Source organism: Octodon degus, unplaced genomic scaffold (assembly GCF_000260255.1).
Source record: "Octodon degus isolate 3935 unplaced genomic scaffold, OctDeg1.0 scaffold00013, whole genome shotgun sequence".
NCBI lineage: Eukaryota > Metazoa > Chordata > Mammalia > Rodentia > Octodontidae > Octodon > Octodon degus.
Genome location: NW_004524589.1, coordinates 25034572 through 25041143, shown reverse-complemented (window position 1 = coordinate 25041143; position 6572 = coordinate 25034572).

The following is a 6572-nucleotide window of genomic DNA, read 5'->3' as shown; positions in this document are numbered from 1 at the left end:
CACTAAGACCCATAATTCCATCCTTGGATCACCCATAATCCCAATGGATCTTAAATTAATCACAAACTCTGGAAGTCCCCACCCTTTGACTACATGAAGCTTTGTGGGGACAACTAGATACAAACCATAACATTCTGCCCCAGGACCCCCAAAGTCTCATGTACATCCTTTTGTGCAAAAGATATTTTAGTCTATCTCTAAGAGTTGCCAAAGTCCCAACAGTTTAAGCATTGCTGAAAAGTCCAAGTCCCAAGTCTCCTCCCAGATCCAAGGCAAACTCTTAGCTGTGAGCCCCCGTACAAAAGAAAAGTTAAACACTTGCAACATTCAAAGGCACAAGATAAACATTACCATTCCAAAAGTTGGAAACAACAGGGAAATACAAAACACTGGGACCAACACAAGTCCAAAATCCAGCAGGGCAAACATTAAATCCCATAGTTCCAACCGGAGCATCCGAAGCAGTCTGCACTGAGTTGTGAGCTCCAAAGTCCTTACATGACTCCGCCCCTATGGCACGCATGGTGGTGGCTCCCACAGCTTCTCTCTTAGGCCAGCTTTGCTCCCTTCTTGCAGTTTCCCTTAGATGATACATGATCCTGGCTTTTCCAAACTTCTGGGGTTTCCATGGAATGGGCTTCTCATTCACAACTTTACACACAGCCCTCTCAGGGACACAATGCCTGGCCTCACAGGCCTTCTTCTGAAATCTAGGTGGAAACTGTCTTAACCTCACAACTCCTGCATTCTGGATGCACCTAAAACGTGGATGATGCCAAGGTCTGCTGCCAGCTGGAGCAGTAGCCAGGCTTCCTTCTCTCTTGGCTGTAGGGGTCGAGTGCCTGGATTGATGAACACTCTGACCCTGATTCCGAGGAACAAATTGTCCATGTTGCCACCATTTTAGAACCTGGTGTGGCCTCTGCCACCATTCTGGAATGTGGGACTCAGCAGTTTTCTCAAGGCAAAGCCCCTGACTTTTGCAGTTCTGAGACTGCAAAGGGTGGAGACCTGCCACCTCCTGTGATGCCCTCAGGCCAGCCTTTCCATTCTCTGCTTCCTTCGTGGCCTTGGGGATCCTCTCAGCTCTCTTTGCAGTCCACAGCTTTCCTGATGCTTCCTTTCTGGTCAAGTTCACAACATTTTAAATCATTCTGCTTGACTCTTTGCTCTTGATTATCAACATAAATCTGGCTAAAAGCCCACAATAGCAGTCATACCACTGCCCCAATATTTGGCTGTTTTGAAATATCTTTTGAAAGATCAATCAGTCCATCATGCCTAACTTCAGTCTCAGGCAAAGTCTCTGGACACAAGCAAAATTCAGACAGTCTTTTGGCCAAGCCATAGCACAAATCATCTGGAGCCCAACAACCAACGCAGTCCTTCTTCCCAGCAGAAACTTCCCCAGCCTGCTCTTTACAGGCAGGCTTTCTATCAGCTTTCTGGTCTTCTGAGCTCTGACCAAAATTTCCCAAACAGAACAGCTGACTCTGTTCCAGCTCTTCGCAAGTAGAAGACCTCTCCAAACCTTTCCTATCTCTTCCCATAAGCCATTGCCAAAAGCTTGTAATCCACATTGTCAGGTTTAGCCACAGAAACGACCCCACTTCCCTGGTACCAAATTCTGTCTCAGATACTCTTCTGTCATTGCTGGGACAAATGCCCAACACCCAAAATGAAGGAAGGAAAGTTTTATGTAGCTCACAGTTACTGGAGGTTTCAGTCCATACTCGGCTGGCTCCAAGGCAGACTGCAGAGAGTAGTAGTTCATAGTGGCGGAACAGCAACAATGACAACAGAGCTAGAAGCAAATATTTTAAAACTGCTGACTTAAAGAAAATTAATGACATCTGGAAAGGTCAACATGTTAACTATTTAAAGTTATAAAATCTGAAAGGAATAATAGATGTAGTAAAATGAAAAGAAATTGAAAAAAAAAGAAATTGAATGTAAGGAATAAACAATGAAGATAGGGGAAAGGAGAAAAGTTAGGGAAAAAAAGAAAAGGGAAAGATCATGCAAGTATGTATTCAGGATAGCTGAGATTATTGTAGTTCTAATTTACATCAGTTTTTTTTTAAGTAACAGTTAATTTTTTTATTTTTATTTATTTATTTATTTATTTATTTGTGGAACCAGGGATTGAACTCAGCCCCTTGCATTTGCCAGGGAAGAACTTATTCCACTGAGCCATCTCCCTGGCCCCTGAAGCAGCTACAATGAAGACAGTGAAGTACATAGATTAAATACCTCTCATATTGTTCTTTTAAATGTGCACCACTTCTAATGTCTTATCAATTAGTATACTCTCTTTAAAATAAATTTTAAAAAATAAGTAAAAATAAGATAAGAAAATGTTAAGGTTTATTGAAAGGGCTAATGTTTAATTATTTGACCAAGCTTGCATACCTAGATCTACTAGTCTAACAGATTTGACTATGAAAATATGTAATACAACTACCACTGTTAAATTTTTATTCTTGCTTTGAAATTTTATACCGTATGTATTTTTGTTTGTTATTGTTTCTGTCTTTATTTCTGCTTTTTTTGCTTTTGCTTTTGTTTTTACTCTTTAAAATGAAAAAATAAAATTTAGAAAAATGACGTTTATCTATGGTCCATGACTTTACTCATAGATTTCCATTTCTAAGTGAGAAGCAGTGTCAGAGTTCTAATGCAAATTCTTCTATGTATAATGTATCTGGATGACTAACCACAGAGCTCCTTCCTCCTAAATGCAGCAAACAAAGTGCAGCTCTCCTAAAAACCCAGGTCTTGGATTAGATTTCGCAGGCCTAACTCATCGATAGATGCCATGAATGATAAACTTCGTTGAAAGAGCACATGCTTGCAGAGAAAACACCAAAACTATGGAGAGAATGAAGTATCACAGCCTCTGAAAGTATGTAAAAAATGCAGTTTTTTTTCTTTCTTAGGTTCTACTTTAAATCTGCAATGAGTCATTTTAAAAAATCATCTGATGAGGCTTTTCATCAATGGTAAATGTGTCCTTAAGCATTTAAAAAAATTAACTGGCAATTATAGAACCACATAAAATAAATCTACAAGAATTCTTAACATTTTCAGGGAACCAGGAGGAAGCTATTGTACAAAACTGAACTGCATAGAAATTTTCTCTAATCAGTCTCAGTTTGTATACAGTGACACATGCCCCAGAGCTGCTGGCTGAGAACATTTTTTGCAAATCTAAAATAAATAACAGGAGTAGGTTTGTTACTCACAAAAAAACACAGCTTGGTTACGTGAGCACCTCTTCTACTTGATTCCTTTGACCTAAGAAGTTGAGTGAAACTGCAAAAGCTGCCAAGTCCCCAACGTGGGCACAGACCCAGCAAACCTGGTTGTTAATCCCTTCTTCTAGCCACCTGGAAACTTTATCTTATGGACCATTCCATTTCTATCAGTCTGGCAGTGCTAGTGGTGCTTTGGAGAGCAGCACTCGCCTTTCAATCACTGCATAGGTGTGAACAGATTCTGTCCACCTGATCTCCTTGCGTTTCCCTTCATACCTGCATCTCTACCTCCTCAAATCAGGTACTCCTGGCAGTTTTAGCCTTAGCTTCTTTTCATCCCCATGTGTTTTGCTCTGTCAAATCTACTGCTGCTTCATCTACCAGCCTGTGCCTAGCTGAGCTGATGGGAATGGCATCTCTGACTTCAGACTTGGCAAGTTAGGAGATGCCAGCATGGAGCATGAAGGGACCAGCTGCCGAAGGGCAGATAGCCGAGAAGCTGTGCTCTGTGTTTTTCTCGGGCCCTTCTGTTACTGCCCTGAGATCCTCCAGGCCTTTCTGTTCTTTCTGGAGTCTGCCCTAAGTACTGGCCTCCTAAGCCACTGAGGTGTGCTTGGCTCCTTCAAATCTTACCCAATACATCTGGTTCCATGGCCACAGAAAGTACATAGTTTGCTGTCTGACTCATAGAGTACATGATTTTTTTTAAACCAGCAAGTCATTACTGTTGCCAAATTATAGACCTGTTGGCTAACTGGATATTTATCAAAAGGTCTGCCTAGGCCTTGCTTGCCCAGCCATAAATTGGTATTTCTCTAGCCAAAGTTTTGAATAGGCAGCCATAAAACTTCACACAAAACCATTCTACTGCAGCTTCTCAACCCAACTAACTCATGGAGAAACCTCTTGAAGATAAACCCTCCCATTAAGAATAAACCTCCCAATTTTTCATGATTTTTGAGAGCTAATCATAATTTTCTCTTTGATTGGCTTGAGGCATTGCCTAGAAGATCTGTAAAGCGCACTCCTGGGTGTGTCTGTGTAGGGTGAGGGGTGTGACTTGGAGACTGTATTATGTCCCTGGCCTCCTCCTGTCTGGCACTTTTCCTTCTCTGTCTGCTCCTTAGGTGCCAGGAGGTGAGGGAGCAGCCTTCCACCACAACGTCCTTCTGTCATGATGCTTCTGCCTTGGAGACGTGTCTCACCATGGTCCAGAACCCTGAGCCAAGATTAACCTTTCTGGCCTTAAATGCACAAATCAGGTATTTTGTCCCAGTAACAACACACTGAACAATACACCAGTCAGCTCCTCTCCCTCAACTCCTCTTCCTCTTCTTTCTGACTCTTCTTATTTTAACCTGCATTATGAGAAGGCTACAGGAAGTTAGCATATTAGTAAGCTATGGCCAACTTTTGGCTTAGGGTTCTCAGAAAGAGATAACAATGCACACGTAAGCAAGAGACCTGAAAGCAATTTGAACAAGCAAAATGTAACTTTAGCTACAAAAGCAATATTATAGCGTTTAAAAATTTCTCCTTAGAGTTACTTACACTATAATATTATATTTTTATAATATAAGAATACATAATAAGTTACTTATATTTCATTTCAGTTGAAATATTTTGTTCTTCATCAGTTTCATGCTTCTCACATTTTGTAAATGACTAGCCATTTTTTTAGTGTATGTTGTTTCCAAATTTTTTATATAAAAAAGTCTAAAACTTTGCTCTTTTAATACATTTTTGGCCTTCTCATGCTGGTAATAATTTTTTCCCACTGGGGCCATTATACTCCTTATAATACGAAGAAATAACTTTCAGATGTAGAGAGCTCTTGGGATGTAAGTTTGAATCTTTTAGAAATTCAAATAGCCCTGACTTCTGAATACAAATAAAACATAGGGACTTGCAAATGTTTGTGCCTCGTAATAGAAACGTGACCTTTTGTCCAAGGAATTTTTCAGTGTTTGAAAAGTGCTGGTGAGAATGCAAAATGGCACAGTCACTGTGGAAGATATTTGCAGGCTTTTTTTTTTTTAAACCAAGCAAACTGTTATCATACCACATAGCAATTTTGCTCTTAAAAAATTGAAAATTATATTCACTAGTGAATCAAAAACTACTTTATGTCCATGTAAAAAGCCTCCCCACAAATATGATAGGTTTACTCATTACTGCCTAAATTTTGAAGCAAGTAAGATGTCCTTAAATAGAGGAGTGGAGAAAACAATCTGTGGGCTCACCAGTCAATGGAACCTTGAAGATTTTAAATAGTGATCTCTCAAGATGCAAAAATACATGGAGGAAGTAAGAGGATACTGTCAAGTGAAATAAGTCAATCTGAAATCCTACATACTGGTTGACTCCACCCATACAACATTCTGGAAAATGAAAAAAAAAAGAACCTATAGAGACAGTATAAGACTCCTTGTTGCCAAGGGGCATGAGTTGGTAAGGGGAGGAAGAGAAGGGGGAGCAGAGGAGAGTACTTTTAGGTCAGTGAGAGTAAGTACTCTGTCTGATGTTGCAAAGCTGGACATGTGTCATCATACATTAGTCCAAAATTACAGAAAATATAATCTCAAGAGTGAATCCTAATGTGAACTCAGGATTTTAGTTAAAAACAGTCTTTCAACATTGACTCAATTGTCACAAACGTGCCACATGAATGCAAAACACTAGTAGCATGAGAAATCTGGTGAGGGGAAGGTTGGAGCAGGACCGGGGACATATGAGATCTCTCTATATTTTTTGCGCACTTTTTCTGCAAACCTAAACTAAAATACAAAGCTTTTTATAAAACAGAAGTGAGCTTACTTTTTCTCAACTACCACAGAGTAATACAGCTTCAAGGGCCTTCTAAGCCTTTTGGTAACTTCCTGTCTCTGCAGTAGGATGGGGGCAGAGTAAACATGTATTAGAGGCCATGGCCTGTGTGCCAGTCTCTTGCTGGGTACTTTCCATGCAGTATGGTCATAGAGCCCTCTAAGGTGGGTATTATATGAGGCACCAAGGCTTAGAAAGATTGAGCAATTTGCCCAAGGCCATCGTACCAGGAAGTGGTAGAGCCCTGTTCCAAGTCAAGTCTTTTTGGCGGAAGGCAGAAAGTAGGCAAGTGCCCCATCCATGCCTCAGAGTGGAGGCAGGGGAACAACTAAGGAATACACGGGAGCTTTTCTCTCTGTTGGAAAGACCCACCCTTGCTACAACTCTGTGGGTGCCAGAAACCAGCACCGTGGCAAACCAAGTGATTACCGTGTCTCCATCCCCAATTTCCCCGCGGAGCAGAGTGCAGTCAGGATTTGGGGTTTCTCC